This window comes from Pleurodeles waltl, chromosome 5, assembly GCF_031143425.1.
Source record: "Pleurodeles waltl isolate 20211129_DDA chromosome 5, aPleWal1.hap1.20221129, whole genome shotgun sequence".
NCBI lineage: Eukaryota > Metazoa > Chordata > Amphibia > Caudata > Salamandridae > Pleurodeles > Pleurodeles waltl.
The window spans coordinates 1,715,854,879-1,715,882,108 of NC_090444.1; the positions used below are offsets into that span (position 1 = coordinate 1,715,854,879).

General features: G+C 43.1%; 1 protein-coding gene across 5 annotated transcripts in view; it reads left to right on the forward strand.

The window, feature by feature from the left end:
• The window catches only part of LOC138296696 (adhesion G protein-coupled receptor F5-like), a 1,100,568-nt gene that overhangs the window by 111,690 nt on the left and 961,648 nt on the right, over window positions 1–27,230 (forward strand). The window contains exon 1 of one of the 5 annotated variants that reach the window (XM_069236071.1): window positions 11,683–11,910. The exons of the other annotated variants lie outside the window; for them this stretch is intronic. The gene's annotated coding sequence lies outside the window, so the exon portion shown is untranslated. Of the gene's footprint in view, window positions 1–11,682; window positions 11,911–27,230 lie in introns of those variants that run through there. 5 annotated transcript variants of the gene reach the window in all.

The window sequence follows — 27,230 nt, forward strand, 5'->3', positions numbered from 1 at the left end:
CTGTTTACAATTGCCATTTTGACCTGGCAAAATAAAAAGTTTGCCAGGCCATAACCTTCCTTTTTTATACTTATATTTCACCCCTAAGGTAGGGTCTCAATGCCCCTAGTGTGCATGGTATCTACAAATTAGGTCATATATAATGTATGCTGTATATGTCCTGGCAGTGACAAACCTACAAAGCTGTTTTTCCCTTTGGCGAGGCTCGTTCTCCCACAGGTTAATACTAGTTTACACTCATTTTCATAGTAATTTAAAATCCAACTTACAGTAATGATCCAGTCACATTTTATGTGACTTTTTTTAAATTAACACTTTTGAAGGTTTTTATTTTACTGCCTAAAAGCAAAAAAGATTTTCTGCCAGTTTCCATCTGTCCCCTGATCCTGATGGATTCCCTGTGGTGAGATGTGCATTGCTCCCAAACAGTGAACCAAGGGGCCTGGGAGTTGAGGGAGGGGCTCCTTCCTTGACAGGTTGGCTTGGGGCAATGCCAAGCCTTTGCCCGAGCCTCAAAAGATGCCAACCTTGTCACTGGCAGATGGATCTGACACCTGGGTCTGCCTCCCCTTTGGCTCTCTAGTCAGGTTGGCACCAAACCCAATGGGAGTAAAGAAACTGAGCAGAACTGAACACAGTTGGACAAAGGCTTACCCCCCAAGCAGAAAGTATAAAAGAGAACCCACAGACCTATCCTCATAACACTCCTGTTGAGAATCAGAAGAAGGACTGCCCTCCTGTCTGAAGAAGCTGAAGGACCTCCTCACCCTTACCTTAGGACGTCAGAAGTGACTCCAACGGTCAGTTGGTTGATCTCCTGTGTGAGATTACAGGGACACAACAAGCTACCAGAGGCCCTTTTCTTTTAATTTCCCAGCTGACTAGTACCAACTGGATCTGTCCTGCACCCTGTTGTTGGCTTCTATTGGAGTACGTCCTAACCCTCAAGTGGTGCTCTAACGTCTTGGTCCCTTAGCTCATGTAAACCACCTGTCCCCAAACTGCAAAAAGTGACACTTAGAAAACTTTTTTCCAACTTTTGCCTGGAGAACCGACGGAGACTGAGATCTCCATTGAAGCTGCAGCTGTTGATATCAAATCGCTGGTCACCCCAGCTTGTTGGTTTGCCACACTGAAAGAGGTCTGACGGCCAGAAAAGCCAGAACCTAGAGAGCTTATTGTGCAAACTGCCATATAACTCATTGGCACATTTAATGTATATATAAGTCCCTATTATTGTATGGTACTATGTTTGACCAGGGCCTGTAAATAAAATACTACCAGTGGGCTGCAGCACTCATTGTGCGACTCCCTAAAACAGCACTGTAAAGTATGCCTTCAGGCCTACCACTCAAGCCTGGGGGTGCCATTTTGATGTAACAAAACAAACCTTTTGCCATGGCAAAACCTTTTTATCATACTTGTAAGTCACTCCTAAGATAGGCCATAAATGGCAATAAGTCAGCATGCATTGTATGTACAATGTATGTATAATTTATGTTTTACAATACATGTGCTGGCACTGAAACACCCACAAAGTCATCTTTCACTGAAGAAAGACTAGCTCTCCTATAGGTTAACCTGGTTTACACATTTACTTTTAAAAAGTGGGAAATTCAGTTTGTGAGTACCTAGAAGAGTAGCTAAAGGACTCATTTTAATAGTAATTTAAATCCAACCTAATGGCCCAGTCCGATTTTATATTATGAAATTGGTAATGACACTTTCGAAAATTGGCATTTTTCAGCCTTAAAACTGAAAGCTTTTCTGCCAATGTCCAGCTGTCAACTGATCCCTGCTGGCTCGCAATGTCCATTACTCCCAGACAATGTAGAATGGGCCATGAGAGACAATGTAGAATGGGCCATGAGAGTGAGAAGAGGAAATGCTCCCTTGACAGGATGAGTTTGAAAGGATGTCCAAAGTATTACTGTCTGATTAAGCTCACAACTAGACCTGCCTTCCTTTTGCCTTTCTAACGAGTATGGTACCAACCCCAGAAGAATGGAGCAGAACTGGTTTAGGGGGCAGGGGCCACCTACAGCCTGGCACTGGCATAAAAGTGGTCCCCACAGATCTTTCCTCAGAATAGTGCTGAATCTTTGGAGAGTCAGAAGAAGGTGTCACAGTGGCCGTCTTCCTCAGGATCTGCACTATGAGTGTAAGGCCCACCTCCTGGCAGCTCAACCGAGGAAGCAATCAGAGTACTGAGGATTAGAGTGACCTTGTGAGGGTAGGGGTATGGGAAGGGGACAACAGGGTAGGAGATCTGAAAGCAAAATGGTTAGCAGGTAGGCATAGACGATAATCATAAATTGGGCTTTGTTGCTTTTATTTCCTGGTTTTCCTTGTGTGGAATCTAAACTTGTTATTTGGAATCTCAACTTGTTATTAGTAATGCACACTGTTACATCTAATATGATACTGCTCATAGCTCAGAAAACATCACAGGCATCACCAAATGTATGGCTGCAAACTCAGTAATCAAGCACACGGTTATAGGCACTGTGATACACTGTTATGTGCTAACCCTGAACACTATGTTAGCCTCTCCTAACAATCGCTGCCAAATTGTTGTCACTAGAGAACAATGAATTTGAGTCCCGAGCCTGAGGCTCCTATGACGTAATGATATTCACATAATGATATGCACAACAAAGCGATACCCTTAGTAACACTACCTATAAAGAGTTACTCATCATGCATATGCCAAAAAGAATGAAGGGGGTGCTCCTGAAGAAATTCTGTAGTTTTCAGTTATAGAGCGTGTCCCCAATACCAAGCTTATCACTAAAAGCATGGCCTGCTTTGTCTAAATGGAGTATGGCAGATTCCTCTGCACTTTCCTGACCACTCCCGGAGTCGGCCAGAAAACCAAGACTGCAGCAGGAACCGGTCTAAAGTCAGGAAACTCTGTAATTGCAGTTGTGCTATCAGCGAGATGAATCAGCTCACCCAGGGGCCACTCTGGAACTGCTGTTGCTGGAGAGGACAATCAGAGCTCCTGCTCCTGTTGTAGTGTCTGGGTCCAGTTCTTATACTCAGTGGTGTCTTTGAAGTGTACAGATATCCTGCACTCCCTGCCCTGGCTCCAGGCTCACTACAGTGGGTTATGCAGCCCTTTGTGTGTGGACAGGACACAGCCTATTCATGTTTAAGTGAGGCTGTGTCTAGTTCCTCCCTCCCATCCTGCCAGGATGACCCATTATGTCGCACCTAAGCTCCCATTGTGTATGACTGACTAGGTGGAATACACAAAGCCCAACTGCAAACTGCACTGAGTCATGTGATGAGAGACAGGTTACAGGCACCAAATGGCTAAGTCAAGAAAATGCCTCATTTCTAAAAGTGGCATTTTCACAATTGAAACTGATTAAATTAAACTAGGGTTTATTTTAAATTAGGATTCCAGAAACACCAATTGTGAATCAAGTATATTGTCCCATTTGAGAATTACACTTAGAAGATGTAATAAGGTAGTCCCAATGTTATCTTATGGGTGATATAGGCCATGCAGTAGTGAAAAATTAGTTTTCCACTACCAGAACATGCAAAACTAAAAAGTATATGTCCTCCTTTTTAAATACATTGGATTCTTCCCTATGGGCTGTCCTGAGCCTACCCTTAAAATGGAAGGTTTGGGCCTTAAAACTGCACACACATGCTCTAGAGTGGTAGGCCTGGGACATGTTTAAAGGGCTAAGTAGGTGGGTGGCACAATCAGTGCTGCAGGCCCATTAGTAGCACCTAATTTACATTATCGGGCACTTGTAGTGCCACTTTACTAAATTAAATATACCAATTAGGCATAAGCCAATTTCACCATGTATTGAGCAGACAGCACTACAGCCTTGGCTAGCAGTGATAAAGTGCAGAGTCCTAAGGCCAACAAAACAAATTCTGGAAAAAGGGGAGGAGGAAGTCAAAGCGTTTGGGGATGACCCTGCAGAAAGGGCCAGGTCCAACTAGTATCATTTTATTAATAAAGTATTCTCTACTTTTCTAAATTGGTTTGGGATTTATTTGGGGTTATTTTTTCATGTTATTACTGTTGTAGTGTCCCATAAATAGTTTACAGCTGGCCTCTATATTAAGCCTGACTGTGTTGAGCCAAGCTATCAACTGGTTGAAGCACGGATCTATTTATTGACCTTGGTGTTTCACCATGACAAATATTGGGATTCATTTTTCAGGTGGGTCCTTGCCCTCCTGAACTAATACTACAAATTATTATCATTATTATTATTATTATTATTTAGATATGCTAAAAAGCAATTTGTAATACCTATGCAATTCATGGAATGTAAACAAAAGCTAGAAAGGGTGGTTAACACACCAGCATCAAATTTAAGCTTCAATTCAAGTATTTTTTTTAAATAAATTCAGCTAAAGAACAATGTAAACACTGTTGAACAAATACCATTCACCAAATATATCTTGTTCAAAAGTAGTGGAAAAATAGCCACTCAACACCACATGCAATTGTAGAAAAACGCTTTAAATGGTAGGTCAATTTAAATAAACCAGCAAGGATTTTCTGATAGTTTTTGTTGTTCTTTATTTTCTTGTCTAAACCAACAACGTTTTCATTGCAGACTTCAGTGCGTCAAGGAACTATCCCTTTAGCAAATCTAAGTGGTTATTTGCATGCCATACATCTCAAGAGATAAAATGAATGTTAAAAGTTTACTCATAAACAGCTTATTCAGTGTCTGACTCATCGTGTGAAACAGTCCTTGCTTGGCTGGGAGATTAGCCTTGAAAGGTGGAGAACTGTCAATAACAAGCTGAAATTATTCCTCAGAGAACAAATGAAAACACCTGTAAAAATGTTGCATTAGCGTTGACGAAGCAAAGATCAGTAACACATATAATCAAACATTGGCAGAGCCAATAGTTTTGGCTATTTCAGGTCAATGTGAAGAATGTGGAAAACTGCGTAGACCTATCACAGATCGGCTGATTTTCTGTAAATGCAGTGTGTTGCATAGAATCCGGTATGTTCAAACTATTTCTTCATGGTCTAAATACAGACTTTTCCTATCTAATGGTTCTGTATGGTTTGAAAAGTATGTCCTGGGATGTTGCTTTGGCTGGCCCCTATTCCTACTTGCTGTGTTTAGTTTATGTTTTCTCACACCGAGTTTTGAACAATGTTAACTACCATTGTGTGGTTACCATCTTCCACTAAATATGTTTATATTCAAGAACTAATGCAGATTTTACTAGCTGATTAGCAAAGGGAAGCTCTCATTTAATTAAAGAAAGAGAAGCAAATATTATGTGTTTTTATATTAACAACTTGTATACAGCATCCATGAAAATAAAGGGAAGGAAAAGCAAACTTAATTTCCCAGCAATTCTGTGGCATGAAACTAAAGGATGAGGGAGAACAAATCAACAAAACTGCCTCAATTCTTTGTTGTAAGAATCAGTCTAGCTAAGGTCCATTGTCTTGAAACAAAGTCAACTCAAAATCCAGCAATTAAACCATCAAAATTAAAATTCCCAAATGAAGCAGTATCACTTTACTCCTGTCAACCTTAAACTTCTCCAAAACACAACATAAATACAGTACCTGTAAACTTCACCTCAGTTCCATCCAAGAAACCTTTTTCATTAACCCAGCATTGTAGCACCTGAATAAATCAACTGAATGTGAACAACAAATCAAAGGAGAATAAAATACTCTCAAGTAATAAAGAATATGGTGGGATAATATCTGTCTGTTTCTTTTTTTAAATAAATCAAGACTTACCTTCACTCCCCAGCTAGAAAAATGTGCATCTAATCTCGAGACCAGAGGCACTATTATAGTAGTTTAAAGCACATTTTCTACTACCTAAGAAGATTGACGCACTAGCTTGCAATACAACATCCTAATGAATGCAGACTTTGGACTAATCAACCTAACAAATATACTCCAACCTCTGCCCTGGTGTAAGAAATTGGGGTATTGATTGAGGTGGGGATAAAACTAATCTCAAGCAACAACCTCAATCCTTGTCAATGTGACCCACAAATGTTAAAAGCGTGTAGGGGTATATTTAAGAGCCCCCTAGCACCTCCTTGTACCACATTAGTGTCTTTTTTTTTTTTTACCTTAATGTGGCCCAATGAGGGCAAAATCGATGTGCCAAATTTGCAAAGTGGTGCAATGCATGCTTTGCACCACTTTGTAACCCCTTTCACCACATTATGCCTGCATCTGGCATAATGTATGCAAGGGGGGCATTCCCTCGTTAGGGGGCCGAAGAAATGAAGCAAAGAAATCTAAAAGATATATTTGCATCATTTTTTTCTTCATTTTTAATGTCTGTTCAGAGCAGACATTAAAAGGGGGCACACCATTTTTTTCAGTGGGCCCCTATGTACTGTTCAGGGTAAGCGCCATCAACACTTTGGCCTTAATCCTGAACAGTACATCAATAGCGCCAGAAATTCTGATGCCATTGCCCCCTACCCTGAACCATGGTGTGTCATATTCTAAATATGGAGAACACATGGTGGTGGTAGGGGGGCACAAGGAGCCACAAGAAAAGTGACGCTACATGTAATATAATGTAATTCTCTTAAAAATGTTTTCAGCGAAACAAACCTGTTCACTGTATCCAGCTTCCATTGCTTTGAAGTTGGCCCGAACCTGTGACTTTCTCCCAGTCTCACACGACCAGATAACAATAAGTGGCGCTGTGAGCTTCTAGGCACTATACTTACATCTTTAAAACTGCATCCCTCCAGGTCTAGATTGTATTATTGTTGTTTTAGTGACAAATCATTTTTTTAAGTTTACTCTAATGTTCTTAATTTCTGTGAGATTTTTAATGTGTTATGTTCTCCCTTTATTACTATTTGAGTGATGTATAAACACTTCTCTAATTGGCTCTAAGTTAAGCCTGGCTGCTTTTGTACCAAGCTACCAGAGGGCTAAGCACAGGTTAATTTAGTGACAGAGATTGTGGCTGTTGCCATAGAAGGGCTCATACCACCCTTAACCAACAACCCACTTTCTCACAAGCATCATATAAAGTCCTCAAACTTGTAGCATAGCTTGCCAAACATTTTAGAAGACTGGAACAGCATCATGGAGCACAGGTCAAACTAAAAGGAAATGATGTGAGCTGGAATACTCAATCCTTCTATAGGAACTGTAGGAATTGCCTGTGACTCTGGAAGATCGAAAGAAGTAAGCATCCTCCTGGTCACATTTTACTACCAAAACCCCCTTGAGATTAACAGTCCCAGGATGAACAATTGTTTCCATCTTGAAATGATGATACATGACACACTGATCGCAGTTTTTAAATTGATGTCTGGTCATTGCTTACGTATCCTTGAGGATGTATCACACTCTCCTCGATGACCCTTTTTGGGAAGATTGACTGATCTTGAGAAATAAGCATTCCCCACATAAAAATGGGTTCTGCAAAAGCATTTGAAAAGGAGGGGACTACAATTCTATTTTGATCCCCTAACAGTTCAAAGGACTCAAGTGTCCTCTGAAATTATCTTCTAATTGTGATGAAAATATGCTATTCTAATATACTTTCACATTGCACACAGACATACACGTACTGACTCACACACACAACTCGTAGCACAACATGATAGGTCCCCTGGAAATGTGCACACATGGACACAATTGACAGGTGTGAATGTACTGTCATTGTGGTGCCAGCATTTATTTGCCAATTAATACTGGCACCATAATAACAGTTGTGTATGGATGAAATGTGTTGTGTGCAGGTGTGCCCCACCCATGTCTAACCCACTCTTGTCCCCGACATACGCATGTCACAGTAACTTAATGAAATTACTGTGACATGTATATGCTTTCAGTGGTCTCATGCTCATGTGCAATTACCCGCCCATGTACACAGCCAATGCGGGTTCCTTACCTTCGTGTCCATCAACTGCTGTGTTGTGTTTCCTCCATGTCCCGTGGAAGCAGCGATGGAGGGTGTTGTCTAGTCATGTCCAGTAGTAAACAAGAGTGGAATAGGGAAAAAAGGTGGGTTTTCACCCCTGCCCTCCATCCCACTCCACCAATTCAGACTTGGAGGTCAAAAGGCTACCTTTTCCTTGGCGGAAAGACAGATCCAAATCTGGTCGGTGGTAAGTGTAGTCCTGCCTTCTGCCACTCTTTCTTATGAGGCCATTGACAGTGAATGGGTTCCTCGGCAGAGTCAACGGGGCTTTCGCTATGGGACCGCCAACATCTAAATCTGGTGGTTGGACCACCAACGTGGCATGTGTGTTTTGAGTCAGAAAACTGATGGTGGGACTGTTTTCAAAAAGATCTAAACCAGGCCCTAAGGCAGGAAAATTGCAGTTTTCTAAAAGAGTCTTTTTCAAAATTGTAACAAAAAAATCCGACTTTACCATAAAAGATGATTTTCCATTACAATTCCAAAGTCACCAAACATGAACATTTTGAAGTTACAGCTTGCTAGAGGTCATGAAGTAACTCAAATGTTATCCTATGGGAGAAACAGGCCTTACAGTAGTGAAAATCGAATTTAACAGTTATGTTAAACTTAAAATTAAGCGGCCTACTTTTTAGATACATTGAACCGTGCTCTACACTATGGGTGGTTTATATGTATTAAAAAGACAGGATTGAGCCTGGCAAAAGGTTTATTTTGCCACGTCAAATGGCAGTTTAAAACTGCACGCACAGGCTGCATTGGCGGGCCTGAGACATCTTTAAAGGACTACTTAAGGGGGTTTCCACAATCAGTGGTGCAGGCCCACTGGTAGCATTTAATTTACAGGCACTCAGCACACGTAGTACCACTTTACTAGGGACTTGCAGGTAAATTAAATATACCAACTGGGGAGAAACCCAGTTGGTATATTTATCATGCTGAGTCCTAAGATCAACAAAAACGAGAATAGAAAAATTTGGAGGAGTAAAGCAAAGGTTTTAAGAAAGAGCACCCTAAGGCCAACAGTCTAACAAATGGGAATTAAAATTAGTCCTGAGTGGAACTTGCGGAGTTTCACAAAAAGTCTGCAAGATTCTGTGGAGTTACGCAAGTGGCCGGAATCAAGCACATCGCACTGCTCGTGCTGGTTTTAAGCACCGCAAGATTCTTCCATCATGTAAAATGAGCATGAAGGGCACCGCAAGGTGTGCCAGGGGTCGCTGCTTCCTTCTGCCGCTCCAGTAGATTTCCTACTTGAGCTATAGCTTTCTCATTGTGAATGGTCATGACCTGCCATGACAGCTCGTTTTGAGAAATCTCGCCGGGACGCATTTTAGTGACTGAAAATTGCACTAGGGGGTAACTTAACATTGTCTTGCAACTCATGAGAAAAAAAATCTGCCATGTGGTGGTTTTCAGAATTTTGCCAGAACTCCACTCTCCAGGCAGTGCTCAGAATGGGAAAAACTCCACAAACGGCACCAGTGGAGTGGAATTTCTCACCCACCCCTAAATAAAATGTGGCTATTCAGAGAAAATTCCTATACAGTTATTACAATTAGAAATGGCATTATTAGGAGATGGAATTAAACATTTTAGAGCAAACATGGGAATGAGGCAAGGATAAACCCTGACCCCTGCCTTCTTGAGTTTATTTTTTAAATCTGAAAACCTTTGTAAGAGCCAAAGCCTTGATACCATGAACGTGGGGGGATCTGTAACCTTTGTTACTCTATCCTGCTGATGATATCCTTATGATTGTTAGTAACTGGCTATGCACAAAGAGAACCAGAGGTTTATCATACCATACATTGTAACAAGAATGTTTGACTTTTCTGCATTTTAATGTTGTAGAGAAAGTAAGACATCCTCAGTACTTCACAATTATGTTATGATGTGTACCAATATGAAGCAATGAGTGAGACTGTGAAATTCTTTGCAAAGCTCTTCTTTCCTGCCTCAGAGATAAGGGCCATGCCATAGTACTACTATGCAAACAAAGGAGACCCAGGGCCTCATTACGACTTCACGGCTGCTGCATGCAAAAGACCGCCAGTAATGGTGGTCTTTTGCCCACCATATTAGGAATGTTCCGCTAGGCCAGCGTGTTTTCGCCCGCTGGCCCGGCGGAACACTCACCACAACATTGGCGCTGGCTCGTAATTGAGCCTGCGGCAATGTTGTGGTGTGTCGGGTGCAGCAGCACACACAGCGCATTTCACTGCCCATAATTCTGTCAGGGAAATGCGCAGTGGGGCTGTGCACGGGGGCCCTGCACTGCCCCTGCCAAGTGCACTGCCCATGCCAAATGCATGGGCAGTGCAGGAACCCCCGACGCCCCCATTCCGCCAGCCTTTCCATGGCGGTGTTTACCACCATGGAAAGGCTGGCAGATGGGGACTCATAATCCCCAGGGCAGCACTGCTTGCTCTAGGCTGCAGGCTGGCTGCAGCCTGGTGACGTCGGCGGTTTGACCATGGCACCTCCGCCACAGTCATAATGGGGCGACGGACCACCCTGTCTGCGGCGGTCCGACCGCCATCGCAAGGCTGGCAGTCTTAAGACCGCCAGCCTCGTAATGAGGGCCTCAGTGTTTCTCAAAACACTCACTAAACGTTTTAGCCCAAAGCCTACCAGACAGCCGTCGAGTTGCAAAGACATATTGGGGACATGCTGAAAGCTGCCCTAGGAATGCTTACCATTGGCGTTGTAGTTTCTAACTCCCATCTGCTTGCTTTCTATTTGCTGGCTTTATTTATTTTGGGTAGTTTAGCCTATCTTTGTCCCTCCCATGGTGTGTGGCGTTTACCACCTCTTTTACTGGCTCGATGTACTTCCATGAGTGTTTGCTTTCTTGGAATTATTTTGTTTCCCTGTCTCCTTTCATTCTGTTTGACTGATTCAACTTATCTCCACCACTACCAGTTCATCAACCTTGCATGCCTGTGAAGAAAAATGTTTTTTGGTAAGTGTTCTTTACCAATAGCATAGCTCAAAGAATTCTCATCCTCATTTTCATGCCCATACCTCGGGTGCTATAAGATTGGGAGAGGAGGGTGCTTGTTCTGTGTGAGCTACTTGCCTGAATTCCAGGCATTCTGATGGGGCAATGACAATTCTCCAGTCACCGTGAGGACTAACGTGACCATGATTAAGAGTACATTGCCCTCTCGCAAGTCCTCAAGGGGATGGGGGTTTTGGGAAGAGGAAAAGAGAAAATACCAGTATCTGTTTCGTGCCTGCAGAATTAGACTGCTGGACCCTGAACTGTGTGTCGTGTTGGGTACGAGGACTTCTCACTTCTCAAAATACTGGGTTCTTACTTTCTTTCTTTTTACAATACTTTCAGAGTCTCTGAAGCAATTTCCAAACTCAAAAACAATCAACTTGACTAAAGGGCTTCTTTGTGTTCTGGAGTAATCTCTTGTCAATAATAGTTTTGATAAACTTGCTCTATTTCCGATCTCCTAATTCTCAGAGGAACGCTTGTTACAGGAAATACGTCTTTCCTCAATGTCGATTTAGCTGTACCTTGGATTCCCACATAAACGATAAATCACACTAGTTCTTATTGTCATAAATTATTTAAAAGACATAGCTCTGTTTTGTTTCATTTAAGCGATTAATCTTTCTTTGCCTTGAAATTAAGTTACTTGCTTAAAATTTTCAGAAGAACCCAAACTGGTTTTTTTCACCTTTCGCATTTTATCTCTTTTATGGGACATATGGGATTGTTGGTAGAAGACAGAAAAGGAGAGCTCGAACTTCACAGGAAGGTCAGATCATAGGGCGAGGATCACTGAAACTCGACTGGAGGCTGTCTGGAGGATGAGAAATGCTCGAACTCAACTGGAAGCTGGTCAGAGAACGAGGAACACTGAAACTTGGCTGGAGGCAGGCTGGAGGACAAGGAACTTGACTTGCACTGGAACTCAAGAGGAGGCAGGCTGGAGGACAAGGAACTTGACGTGACTGTAAACAGGTGAGCAGAGCAATAGGTGTGAAGCCAAGCAAGGCCTCAGACTCACAAGCATCCTTAAATAATCAAATGTGCACATGTGCCTTTTGGCAGTTGATTGCTTGTTAAGGAAATGTGCAATTATTCTCCTGACTGTGGCACATGTTCAATACAGATAATTTTGTGAAGAGCACACATTTTGGCACTTACAGTTGGAGCAGGTGAAAAGGCAGTTGGTTGCTTGTTAAGGAAATGAGCAATCATGCTCCTGATTGCGGCACGTGTGCAATACAGATCGCATTGTGAAGATCACATGTTTCGGCAGTTAGAGTTGGCACAAGTTTAGCAGGTGGGATACAATGTGCATAATCAACAAGCATTGGTTATAATAAATGAGACATTTAACAGGCATTGGTTATTGCAAACTTGATATTCAAGGATGTAATGAATATACCCAAAGAAGTCTGAATGTTGCAAGCAACAGCACTTCAGTGTAATCAAGCTCTTGGATATGCCAGCGTACCCACAACAGTGCTGAAGCACCCTTAAAGAACATGCTGGAGTTCATAAGTGGAATGAGCAATAAAGAGGCCTTTCAAATGTGTTTTTTATCTTTTCTTATTTGCTGTGCATTCAAGGATAGAGGTCAAATGGCAGGCTCTGCATTTTAACAAATTGCTGTTCATTCATTTTAAAGGGTGTTTGGTAAACCTTTTTGACTTGGCATATCTTTTGTTGACACATCGCTGGCACAACGCAGCGAAGCATCAATTGCTGTAAATAAGCCCCTGACTGTTAACACACATATGCTGAAAAAGACTAGTCTTCATCAACAAAGTATACTGTGTTATTTGTAATTCACATCCCTCACAACTCAGCACAACATAACAGATTTTAATAGGCTCAACTGAAAACAGTGCAGGGGACATTCAGAGGACTTTTCACATTTATCTGAAACTACACAGTGATATAATCAAAACCCATACAGGAAGTATGTGAACGGACATGACAAACAACTATTAAAAGAATCACCGTTATGCTCCCTTTACCAGCAATGTTTGTAGTGCATGATTTGGCAAAGCTGGGGGTTCTTTGTTAAAGCATTTTTATGGCACTTGCTACCTTAGTGAAACCTGTTTCTAAACATTCCTAATTTCCTAATGTTTACAAATGAGAGACCAAATTAATAAGGAGATTGTGAGGCCTAAGATTATATTGCATTCAAATGTAATTACCAGGTTACTACCTTTGCACACTTTACTAGGTAAAGACAGCAATAGCAAGCAGAAAAGGCTTACTCCAATACGTAGTAAAGGGAGAGTAACTCGGGCATAGCATAGCACAGTACTGTAAGATCGGCATCTCTTATAAATACTAGGGGCATAATTCAGAGGATAGTGTGGAATGAAGCCCTCAAAATACTTCCACGACTCATAGTCCACATCATGTACATTCTTGACTCCACATATGCCGACCTTACATCTGCCTTCCCATTGACCCCCCACCCAACAGGTATCTATGCTGCCTTCAGCCACAGCACGGTCCATACTTTGTGACCCCTAGGAAAATGTATACGAGTACCCATGAATTGCAATATCACTAAGGATTAGTGGCTAAACCAATAGGTCCCGAAGGTGAGACCTATTGGCTTTGCCAGTGCTTGTTTTTGCTCAGGCCATCTGAATGTTTTGACTGCTTCCGAGATAGCAGAAGTTTCCTGATTAGGCCTTCCTCTCCTCCACCTCTAACTAAAAGGAAAAACAGTTTCTCTCCTACATTTACAGAACATTTTTTCTGGTGCACAAACTGTCTGTCTGCTGAGACCCTGTTGTACAGCGCACAGCTATCAGTGCACAAGTTAAGGAAGTACTAGCATCTTAAAATGCATATTTTCTACAGTCGGGGTGGGTACCACATTTCCATTTTATAACATGGTTTAAAACTATAATTTAGTAACCCTTGATATGATTATAATCTCAAAACCTATTTGTGGTTTGATGGGTAATCTGGCCAGAAAGCATCGATAGGCATTGTTGATTTGCATTGCCTGTAGCACATCTATAAGCACTCGCATCGGTTGAGTGCTTAATAAGAGATCCCCACTTATTTGGCCAAAATGATCGTTTACTGGAGGGATCCTTTACACCTACATAGCACCTCCAGCGGCCAGAACCAGCAGAACAGCGAAAAGGTATATCAAGTACACTAAGGCAGTCTCATTAGACCAGAGCCAGGCATTACACAACAGCTCGGATCAGACGGGGCCTAGAGTCGGAGAATTGGAGCTTCTGGTCGTATCTGAGCAGGTTTAGGGTGGAATATGCGACTGGGAGACCATTAGATAAGGAACTGTGAAATATCTTGCCTGAAAACATACAGCTTGACCAGAAACTAGATTACACCAATACAATATCTGGGAAGGGAAGCCAAGGAAATCCAGTCCTACTCGCTGAGGGAGTCATTGTTTACCGCTGGTTGGTTTTAGCCTGCTGGACCCACATCAAGACGAGAATAAACCAACCCACTGAATTTTGTTCATATGTTTTTCATTAAAAAAAACTTGCACAAAATCAGCACTTTTCTAAAAAAAAATGGTTTCACTGACTCCTGTACAGCCTTTCAAAACATAAAAATGTGCCCCTCCTTTTACTAGCCCCAGCCCTGCAGCTGCGCCTTCTAAAAGGAGGGTGCGGCGCGTAACTCACAGGAGAGGTGTTTGCTTCCTCCCTGTAGCTAGTGGCGCCCATAGAAAACGCCCGAGGGTCTCCTGCAGAGTGTATCCTCCCACTAGCCGCCTGCTAATCTGAAAGCACAGGGAGCACATGCACTGAAATGAAATGCAGGGTAGATACGGAGCCTCCTCGAAAAGTGTCTTTGTGAGTGGGGGTGAGGAATGGTGGAGGACGAGGGTGGAATGAGACGCGTTACTACCCCAGAGGCAGACCTGTATTCTGGTTCAGATCGTTTCAAACCAGGCGATCAAACTGCTGACAAATGCTTGTCTGCAACTCTCATAACTTTTTTACATTAATTGACATCCCTCACAAAAATATGTTATTAATAGAAAAGTTGGAGAATAACATATGTGAGAAGGCCATGTATATCAAGGTTTTGCGTTACGCGAAACCTGAGATTTATCAAGCCACGCAAGGCCACCTTGCATGACCCTGCATGGCTGGAGTAATGCAAGGCAGCACTATCACTGCCTTGCGTTACCAGGCATTTCAGGGCTGGAGGGTGGGTGTCTCCACACATCCACCCATGGATGTTGGCTCATTCCTAGATTTAACATTATTGGTAGACCTGGGAATGTGTCTAAATGCTACACCTCCCCAGTTGAGGCGTAACTAGGAGAAATACCTTTATTTCTCCTTGTTTTTCTCTCTTTAGATGTGTGCTGCATTCTACAGCATACATAGAAAGAAGAACACTCTCAGGATTGTTTTTGTGCAGGAAGTATCCCTTCCTGTACAATAGCAGTCCTGCTTACATGACAGGCACCCTTGCAACATGATGCAGGGGTCCTAGCACTGGCGCTAAACAGTCAAAAGTGTGTCAGCTCTAGGAAAGGACAGGAATGTGCCATATTATATTAAACTGGGCGCTTTCCTGACTTTCGTGAGTCTACATGTTGCAAATGTGGAAATAAATATTTAAAAAACAGTTTAGTTGTAGGTGTGTGCTACAGGCCATTATAGATCATCAGATGTTCACTAGGTTACGAATGACAGCATTAAAGCTGCAATGATGCCCCCTTTACCTTCAAATTGGGAAAATATCTAGGTCTTCAATTGCACTTCGGTTGGAGATTATCTTGATCGCATATGCATAGCGTGTATTTTATTTCTGTACTCATTGGCCAGCACCTCACATTTGGAGTGCATGTGATTGCCTAAGGTTCACGAAGCAGTCTAAAAAAACAAGACATTGAAATTATTATGTGAAGTGAGAGAAAAACACACTGATGCAGGAGACGATAAGACAACTCAAATTCAGTAATGTTGGCTAATATGGGTCTGTCTGGAAAAATCTTAATGGCACAACACACCGCATATGTTGCACAGTGCAGCTTTGTTATTTAGGTAATCAATGTACACACCTTATGAGTCATTACTTGGCAATGGCATTACATATTTTGCTTCTATTGCCAAGAAAATGGCTTCTTCTAAAGAAATGTATGTTTTTGCAGCGGTGACTTGAATGACTTGGAATTTCTAAAGAATTTATTAAAATGGCACACCAATGAATTGGAAAATGTGCTTGTCCGGTCTCTGGACTGACTCTCATACTAGACATTTCTCCCCAACAAGCTTACCTTTTCACCCATAGTGTCCTATGTGAATTCTCTGGGACTGGTGGTGCTTGTCTTGTGCTGCTGCTCAAGCTCCAAGGCTATAGGGGTCCAGGTTCCACCAATGAACTAAGGCCCATATTTATACTTTTTGGCGCCAAACTGTGTTTGCGCAGTTTTGCGTCAAAAAGTATAGCGCCGGCTTGTGCCATTCCAGGACGCCAGCCGGGAGCCAAATTTATGGAATGGCGCAATCTGGCACAAAGGGTCGGCTAGCGTAAAAAAAAATGACCTTAGCTGGGTGGGGTGGTGGTATGTGAGAAGGGGGTTTTGCACCAAAAAAATGACGTTAAGCGGTTAGAGGCAAGAAAATGCCTCTAACCAGCCTAGGGTCATTTTATGACACAAGAACATCCATACCACATGACTCCTGTCTTTTCTAAGACAGGAGTAATGCCCATCACCCCAATGGCCAGCACAGGGGACAAGGGTCCCCTGGGCATGGCCATTAAACCCTGTACCATGCAGGGGGGCCCAAGTTGGACACCTGATGCCACTTTAATTAAAACAATACATTAAAATATTTACCTATACTTAGCATACTTACCTGGGATGGGGTCCCCTTCCTCCGGTGTTCCTCTGGTGTGGTTGGGGGTGTTCCTGGGGCTTGAGGAGGGCACCTGTGAACCCATTCCATGGTTCTTAACCATGGAAACGGTTACACAGGTCCCCTAATGCCTGGTATGACCCAGGTGTTAAACAATGATGCAAAGTAAGCTTCGCACCATTATTTAGCCCCTCCTCCCACCCATGCATCATTTTAGCATGGGGGGATAAATATGGGGCTATGGGGTTAGCACCATTTTTTAGATGGGAACGCCTACCTTGAATCTCATTGACACAAGGTAGGTTCACACGTCTAAAAAATGGTACAAACTCCAATAGTTTGACGGTAGACGTGCCTAGCATCAAAATATAAATATGGAGTTAGTTTTGTGTTGAATTTGCATTAAAAAATGACGCAAATTTGGCGCAAATGGAGTATTAAAATGCCCCTTAGAGGGCACATGCAGCTCCCTCCTTACAGTGCCAGCAGCATCTGGCTAGTTGAGCCCCTTGCTGCTTCCAAAAGTGATCGGAGTACACAGATTCTACCTTAGGGAGCTGGCACTTAGTAAATGGTCTACTGCCCTTGTGTGTGGTCTTTAGTCTGTGCTCAGCTCCCCCAGATAATGCTGACACTGGGTGAGTGGCTAATAGCAAAACCGATGTGCAGAGATAAATCCAGGTCGACGTGTCAACCTGCACCTCCTCCACTTAGCTTAGGCCTTCAAAAGGCACTCCAAAGGAAAGTCCAATCCTCCTACCCTGCATAACACAGGGATCATTATTTGGAGTCCTTTGGAAATGGCCCTTTTTGCAAGGTCATCCCCATTCTTTTTGCCTCCTGCCTCCTATTTTTCTGACCTGTTGCTGTTGGCTTTTGAATTCTGAGCACTTTACCACTGCTAACCAACGCTAAAATGCATTTGCTCTCTGTGTAAATTGAATTGTTGATTGGTTTATCTGTGATTGGCATATTTGATATACTAGTAAGTCCGTAGTAAAGTACACTCAAGGTGCCCAGGGCCTGTAGATCAAATGCTACTAGTGGGCCTACAGCACTGGTTGTGTCACCCACATGAGTATCCCTGTAATCATGTCTCAGACCTGCCACTGCAGTGTCCGTGCGTGCAGTTTTAAACTGCCTTTTCAACTTGGCAAGTGTACGCACTTGCCAGGCCTAAACCTTACCTTTTGTTACATATAAGGCACCCCTAAGGTAGGCCCTAGGTAGACCCAAGGGTAGGGTGCAGTGTATGGTTAAGGTAGGACATATAGGGCCTGATTACAACTTTGGAGGACGGTGTTAAACCGTCCCAAAAGTGGAGGATATACCACCTACCGTATTACTAGTCCATTATATCCTATGGAACTCGTAATACGGTAGGTGGTATATCCGCCACTTTTGGGACGGTTTAACACCGTCCTCCAAAGTTGTAATCAGGCCCATAGTAATGTGTTTTGTGTGTCCTAACAGTGAAATACTGCTAAATTTGGTTTTTCACTGTTGCAAGACCTATCCCTCTCATAGGTTAACATGGGGGATGCCTTTAAATATGATTAAAGTGTAGATTCCCTTTGGGAGTGCATAGACATGTGACATTTGGGGTCTCTGAGCTCACAATTTAAAAATACATCTTTTAGTAAAGTTGGTTTTAAGATTGTGTGTTTGAAAATGCCACTTTTAGAAAGTGAGCATTTTCTTGCTTAAACCATTCTGTGACTCTGCCTGTTTGTGGATTCCCTGCCTGGGTCAGTTTGACAGTCGGGCTGTTTGCACCTCTCTCTAGACAGTAACACAAAGGGAGCTGGGGTGTAGCCTGCATATCCTGATGAGCCAATTGTGCTAGGAGGGAGGGGAGGGGTGGTCACTCACACCTGAAAGGGCTGTGCCTACCCTCACACAATGCAGCCTCCAACCCCCTGGTGTGTGTCTGGGGCCTGGCCTTGGCAAGGCAGGATTTGACTAACAAGAGAGACTTTTCTTTGAAGTAAGCCTACTTCTAAGGGCAACATGGGTATAAGAAAGCTACCCAAAACCACAGACTTTAGATCACTTCTGGAAACCAAAGGGGCCTTTGCTTGGAGAAGAGCTGAGCAAGAAGAGCTGCCCTGCCTGAGACTGTGCTTTGTGGAGCAATGCAGGCAGTGGATGTGCCTGCATAGAGTGCATTCCTGCAGTTGCTGCTTCTGCCTGTGCAAGAGGACAAAGACTGGATTTTTGTGCCTACCTTCTTGTGAAGAACTCTCCAAGGGCTTGAATTAGAGCTTGCCTCCTGTTGTTGAAGTCTCAGGGACAGCAAATACTGATCTCTGCCAGCACCTGGAGCCTCTGCTGAGACTCCTGCCCTGTTAAGTGGTGCCCATCCAGTTCCTGGGGCCCTGAAAGGAGAAGCTGGCAGAACAAGAGTAAGAAATCCACGCACAGACTGCCGTGCAGGGAAAAGATCGACGCAACTCCAAGACGTGGCTGAAAATTCGACACGCCACTGGCTTAGCGGCTGAAATCGATGCTCGTCTGCAGTGCCGCTTGATGATCGACTCACGTGGCCGGAAAACGACGCGCAGCATAGCTGATGGAGGCTGTTGAGATCACAACCCGCACAAGTGTTTTTTTGATCTTCGTGCCGCAGGATTTCCGACGCAAACATCGATGGGCGTGTAAAAACAAAACAAGGCTTGCCCGGACCTGAGAGTGCTGTTTAGATCGACGCGTCGCTGTCCTGTGGAGAGAAAAACGCCGCACGCCGACCCTACCAAAGGAGAAACGACGCACGGTCTCGCTCGTGAGTGATATTGACGCATCGCAAGCCCCTTTTAATGCACACTCTCCGGTGCGGGGTTATTTTTGAAGTGCCCAGGTACATTTCCACAATAACAGCATTAGCGTTGTGTTTAAAATTACATGAAGACTCTTTTTGTTTTTTAATTGATAACTTGACTTGTGTATTGTAGATTGTTGTTGTTTTGGTCTTGTTTTGTTACCTGTGTTGTGTCATTTTGTAGTGTTTTCATTAAGTTACTGTGTGTGTTAGTACAAATACTTTACACCTAGCACTCTGAAATTAAGCCTGCCTGCTCGTGCCAAGCTACCAAGGGGGTGAGCAGGGGTTAGCTGAGGGTGATTCTCCTTTACCTGACTAGAGTTAGGGTCCTTGCTTGGACAGGGGGTAACCTGACTGTCAACCAAAGACCCCATTTCTAACACTTCATCATTGGCGTTCTTCCAATTCCGCTGCGGAGTGGGCGTGCTACAACCGACGGGATATGTGGGAGCACTGATGTAGTCTTGTCAGTGTGAATCAACTGAGGGATAGGAGTGGTGTGGTCTTGAATAAGGTAAAAATACCTGCCTCCTAGTGGTTCCAATGGCTTAATAGATCTTCTGGAGGTGGTATGATTAAAAAGGGGCTACAGAAGAGGGGTATGTCATGTACCTTACTTCCTAGTCTACATGTTTCAGAGCCTTACCCCTAAGCTCCTCTTCAGGACCAAGGTTGACTCCCTGGTGCCACTCCTTGTTTGACTACTACTAGTGAAACCATTAATAATACATGCTATGTGATATGGTGCAATTCACCTAGCTAATGTGGTGTCTTAAGATGATACCTATCATTTATGATGTCCCTCATTAATACTCAAAAGTATCTGGACTCTTGCATCATAGATCTTCCAGGAGTGTTGTGTGCTTGCAGTCACACTTTCCTCAAAGCAACACTCCCTACGGACCACAATAATTTGCATTCAGTCTACTCACTATACATCACAAGGAACATAGCATAATGTATATGGGAAACCATCAAGATAATCTAAGTGTTCACAAGGATTGGTGAAGGTAAGCTTTGGGAGCATTTTCAACTCACACTTTTTTGGATGTTTTATTACCACAGCTAAGGAAGAAGATGTGGAGTAGTGACTAAGTCAACAAGGGGACCTGGTTTTGAATCCAGCTTGGCAGTTGACCTAAAATTGTGCATTGCTGGGCAAATCACTAAACCTCTGATGGTCTGATGATGCCTTAATTAAATGTAACTGTGTGTAATTCAAAGATTTAAGCCATCACTTTGATGTATGCAATCTTGCTTCGGCTTCCATCACTCCTCATAAGGTACAGTGTTCTGTTGTTCCCCAGCTAAGTCAGTGCTATAACAATATACACATATGTTTTTACATTGTGAAGTTATACTGCTTATTCGTCTCTGTGAATGCGCCTTATTTTTTAACTCTTTGTGAGCCCCTCTCATGTTGTGACATTCACATAGAAGTCACATATAAGTTCCTTAATCTTACTACAGGTGTCACACTTTTATTAGGGTTCCTGTAAGTCTACATCTGGATGTCTGTAGAAGCATATTCTTGTGTTTATTAGGAGATACCAATACATATTTTCTTGTTCCATAGACGTTTTTGTGTATTATCTGTCTCTAGTTTTTTTGGGTAATAGAGACACATTTCCAATAAGGCTTCAGTTCTTTCTTTTATGAGTGTCAGACATGCACACATGCGCATGATTCTCTCTTCACCAACCATCTTACAGATATCTGATGCTCACAGGTGTGGTGAATACTCCTAAAGCTCCAGCAGTGCTTAATGTGAGCGGAACTTATTGGCAAAGCCAATAGATCTGGCTGTAATGTACTGATGCATTAAAATACAGACAAGTTAAAAAGTTGTTTGCGTGTGTTAGCACATTAATCCCAGATATATTGGCAATGTGTGCTCTCATACTGGCTCTGAGGATGTTTCTACCCACATTGCACGACGTGGTAGCTTCACCACTGTGGCTTGAAGGTACTAGCCCCCCCGAAGTTCGGGTCTAGTTGTGCCCCTACACTGATACAAAGTGCTTCCATACTTCCTAATACGGGGTGAGCACACATTTAATGCAGTTCTATGAGCACAACTTCTCCATACCATTTCTATCATCAAGAGCCACCACATAGTTTAAATTGTACCAAGCATTACATACCTTCGTTGTTTCTACCCTGCAGCTTCCACGTTGTCTTAGCAACAAGAGTGCTTGAGCAAGCGCGCAATACATAGCATCGTCAAAGGTTCGTGCAACGCAAGACTGTCAGCTTAAGGCACTGTGCCAATATCACTGAATTTCTATGCATGGAAGTACAGTTAATTACGCTACATATCATTGGCCTTAATTTTGCACCGCTACAATTGTGGTCAGGGTTTTACAGCAGTATTTTGCAGTTTCACCGTGACCACAGGCAGTACACATACTGACATGGCAAAGCGATTTACTCATTGATTTCTCCTCACCGCAGATCATTACACGGTAAAGAATTCAACTTTTTAAACATTTACTGTTCTATTTATTACTTTGTTGTCTGTAAATCTACATGTCCTTAATAGCCTGAGGCAATTCATTGAACTTCACTCCCCCTCAACCATTTATACTGTCTTCGGGGGAAATTCTTTGAAAGGGCAGGAATGGAGAGAATATCTTTTGAACTATATTTCTGTGTTCGATAAAGACGATTTTCCTCCTGAGAAAAAGAAAAAACTCCTGTTACACTTGTTAGGACCAATTGAGTTAAGAATTTAAGATTGCATAGCAATGGAACCACAACATCCTTGCCAAGGAGATGTGTTTGTGAAGACAATGGAGGATCTACACATATATTGCACTCCTACTCCTACAGTGTGTGTTGAGATAGACGGATGCAAATTGTACCACAGAAAACAGTTGAAGGATGAAACTGTGAAGAAATATGTCTCAGCTCTAAAGAATCTGACTTTAACATGTTGTTTTAGTCAATTGCATCAATCAATCATCAGGTTGTATTTATAATGCATGGCTTGTCATCCGAGAGGGAATCAAGGCACTTGGTGCAGAGCCAAGTCTTTAATCTTTTTCTGAAGTCTGTCAGCATAGGTGAGGTGTGGAGGTGGAGGGTGAGGGTTTTCCAGGCTTTAGTGGTGAGATAGGAGAAGGAGAGTGCTCCGGTGCATCAATGACGAGCGGCGGGTATGTGTGCGAGGGTGAGGTGTGTGGAGCAGTGGTTCCTGGGGGGTGGAAGAAATGTAGCCAGTGGTTCAGATAGGCGGGTCTTTGGTCATGGAGGGCTTTGCAGGCATGGGTCAGGAGCTTGAAAATACATCTCTTCTGGCTCGGAGCCAGTGGACGTCCTTCAGGTGCTGGTTCATGTGGCCTCTTTTGGGTAGGTTGAGGATGAATCTGGTGGCTGAGTATTGGATCAACGGAAGTCTTTGCATAAGCTCAGTGGAGGTGCCTGCATAGAGTGCATTGCTGTAGTCCAGTCGGATCGTGATGAGAGCATGCGCCACACTGTTCCTGGTGTCAATGAGTAGCCACTTGAAGAGTTTGCAGAGCGTGTAGAAGCAAGTTGAGGATACAGTGTTGATCTGTCTGTTGCTGTCTAGGATGATGCCGAGGTTGCTGGCATGGTGTTCAGGTGAGGGGGTGGGTCTAAGCTCAGGCAGACACCAGGAGTCATTCCAGAACATTGTGTGTTTGCCCAAAATGAGGACTTTTGTCTTGTCGGTGTTGAGTTTTAGGCAGTTGTTTCTCATCCATGTTGAGACATCTTTCATGCAGTTCCGGAAGTTGACCTTCACTGCAGGGGAGTTGGTGAAGAGCGACAGGACTACCTGGATGTCGTCGTCGTAGGAGATGATATTTATGTTGTGTCTCAGACGATGTTTGCGAATGAAGTCATGTAGATGTTGAAGAGTGTGTGGCTGAGGGATGAGCCTTGGGAGATGTCACAAATGATTTGCTTGGCTTGCGATGTGAAGGGGAAAGGCTGACATTCTGCGTCCATCTAATGAGGAAGGATGCCATCCATCTGAGTTCGTCTTCTGTTATTCTGATCTAGTATAGTCGATTAATGAGGGTGTAATGTGAGACCGTATTCAAGGTGGCAGATAGGACGAGCAGTGAGGATGATTCTCCTCTGTCCAGTAGGGTGCGGATGTCATCCGTTGCGGCAATCAGTGCTGTGATTGGCTTTGAATCTTGATTGGGAGGGATCCAGCAAGTTCTTCCTTTCCAGGTGATCAATGAATTGTAAGTTGATGGCCTTTTCCAGTACCTTGGATTACATGACAAACTAATTAGATACAAATTGTAATGCATGCTGCCATTTCATCTATTCAAGGCAATCCATTGTTGGTGTCTTGCAGTCTCTTCTGGTTCTTGCACTGTCTTCTACCATGACTTCTAGTGCATTTTAGGAAACTTGCTGTGTTTTCCTGGGCTCTGGGGTGGGGTATTTTACTTACCTTTGGCCTTTTCTTACACTCTCAGCACCCCTATACACACTACACTTGCCTAGGTGGGAAACTGAATTTCTCATTACACTATTTTATTATATGGTTTATGTTCCCCCTAGGCACTTTTTTGCTGACGGCTTACTTACCTGTTTTTGGTTACTCATGAATATATTGTGTAATTTACTCACCTCCTAAGGGAGCATAGTCTCCAAAGTATTTTTGCCCTAGTGTCACTGAAATAAAGTACCTTTATTTTTGGTAACACTGAGTATTGTCTTTCATGTGTTTGAGTACTGTGTGACTACAGTGGTATTACAAGAGCTTTGCATGTCTCGTAGTTCAGCGTTGGCTGCTCTGCCCTCAGCTACCTCTAGACAGCCTGGCTTCTAGACACTGACTACATTTCACTAATGAGGGATAACTGGACCTGGTATAAGGTGTAAGTACCTGTGGAACCCACTACAAACCAGGCCAGTCCCTTACACTTACACCCACACGTCTCCATAGGGGCAACCCAGCACATGGCGACGCTTGCTGGAGTAACTGCGAATCTATTGGAACTCTTCTGCACCTTCTCTGGAAATGCACAAAATTAAGTTTGTACTGGGTAAAAATCCTGGCGGACATAGACACTCACTTAGAGACCCAGTTGCTCTGCTTTCTGGCCTATATCATCCTGGGGCTCCCTGGTGTGCTCACCTTCCCCCTCAAATCACACAGAGGCAACAGATAGGGCGGAACTCCAAAACATTTTAACACACTGGGGCTCTAAAGTGAAACCCACACACAGGACTGGCTAAATCGACTTTGGCACATATTGGGAATTGAGTATCTAACTCTGTCGCATGCTGCCTAGGGAGACTCATTGAGTCAGCTCTGGCACCCCTTTATTAAGCTACTCTCTGCAGAATTCCGTGAGCTCACCTGTTCCAGATACCGCAGGGTGCTCAGAGTCACAGATTCGAGAATACACACATACATGTACCATGAACTGTGAGAACACAGTAGGGTAGATTTGAGGGAAGTAGGCCATATCCATGCATGGGCTCAGCGGGTCCGGGTTAGAGGAAAGGAGGAGAGGTTTGGGGGAGGGGAGGTGAAAGTGTTTGTTGGTTACATTGGTGTTATTGTTTCAAATGTTATATTAAATACTAGTAAAGATATTTCAACCATAGAATCATCTGACTGTCAATGGAAACTAAGGTTGTGTGTGTACCTGGGGGACCTGAATAGGAATATTTTGGTGGACCAGTTTCCTCACCCTAAGATAAGTGAAAAGTTATCGGTCATTAAAGGCATCAAGTGGTTCTCTACCATAGACTGAGCTTCAGTGTACCATCAGGTACCCTTACTCCCTGATAGTCGTAGGCTAACGACATTCATCACATGTTTAGGTGTTTCAAATTTGTGAGGGTACCTTTTGGTTTAGCATCCAAAGACACTGTGGGATGGATGTCCAAGTCCAGGAAAAGCGAGTGGACACCATCAAAGGTGAAGTAACAATTGGTTAAAGCACCAAAAGTTTATAAAACTGCTATAATAAGAGACATAATTGTAAACATACATGCATGCAGAAAGGAGATTGGGCAAGAGCTAAAAAACCTGAGCCCAAATTTAAGAAGGGTATAGCGCCAACTATCTCCACATTAGCGTCATTGTTTTTAACCTAATGTAGCGATAGTGTGCCAAAAATGCCACACCATAATTACAAAGTGGTGCAACTGCTGTATTGCGCCACTTTGTAAACCCTTGTGCCACTTTATGCCTGCACCAGGCACAATTGTATGCAAGGAGTGGTTCCCCCGTTAGGGGGTCCACAAAAATGGCACAGTGGAATCTATGAGATTCCACTACACCATTTGTAGCAGCATTTTTAATGCCTGCACAGAGCAGGTGTTAAAAGGAGGCACTCCATTATTTGTAATGGACCTCTATGTACTTTGCAGGATTAGCACCAACATTTTTCACGATAATCCTGCAAAGTAGTACATTAATGTGAAAAATTATGATGCTGTTGCACCTAACCTGCCCCATGGTGCACCGTTAAATACAGCGCAGATATGGTGGCTTTGGGGGAACGCAATGGGCCACAAGAAAACTGGTGCTTCATGACATGAAGCGACACTTTTCTTAAAACAAGGCCCTGGTGTTTATAAGAAAAGAGAGGGGAAGTACTTACCACCATTAAGAGTGGGTAAAGTATTGTGCAATTCTGTCTTACTGGAAGAAGGAAAGGTGTGGCATCTTAGCCACATTTCCTTATATAAAGAAAAGAAAAGAGATGTTGATAAAAATCAAGTTGCCTACTTTAAAGAAATCAGACTGTAAATGGAACAAAGAATTCCAGAAGCCAGTTTGTGAGGAGAGTGGGTGATGAAGTTATGAAAGGAAACAATTTGGGCAAGAATACCTTCTACCTCAAGGCAGCTCTAAGAACTGAAGTTGGAAAGGCTTGTTAGGAGACTCACTAAACCTGTAAAATGCAATGATTATTTATGCTCAAGTGTTAAATTATGTTTAATGTACACATTTGTACGATTTAAGAATTTCTCCGTTTACATTACTTTGGTATGCATCCTTTGCATAGCAATAGGTTTTGAGTGTTATATTTGTTTGGTTACTCCAGTAACATTAGTTATTCAGTGACACTTAGCAAGTCTTGTATTGTGTTATTATTATTTATTTAAATATTTCATTTTTTGAAGTTTTGGTTTTAGGTTCCTGTGAAACATATCCTATGTTGTTTGGAAAAGTGGGATGTGTTGTGATGTTACACTAGTATGTTTGTATTTATGTCCCTGCTGTTATTCTGTAGTTATTTGGGTAATGACTTGTCAGTGGCACATTATGATGTAAGAGAGAATGTCAAGAGGAGAGCTGGCACTGTTCCTCTTCACGCTGCTCCGTGTGGGCATTTTCTGTTGCTGTACATGTTTACTACAGTAGTGCTTAGAAGCATAAAGTGCCAACCAGGGGTATCTGGTCACACAAGACCCGCGCAAAATCAAAAGTTCAGCCCAATGGCGATGAAGCGCAGGCCAGCAGCAATGGAGGGCAGGCTGGCTACATGAACCATGCAGGGCCCACTGGACAAAAGTACCTTGGTTCTTGAGGGGCATGGGTTCCGATTGGCCCAACGATGTTGACTCGTTGGTTCTAGGTCCATGCTGAAGAAAGCAGTGAAGGGGTGCTTCAGCAT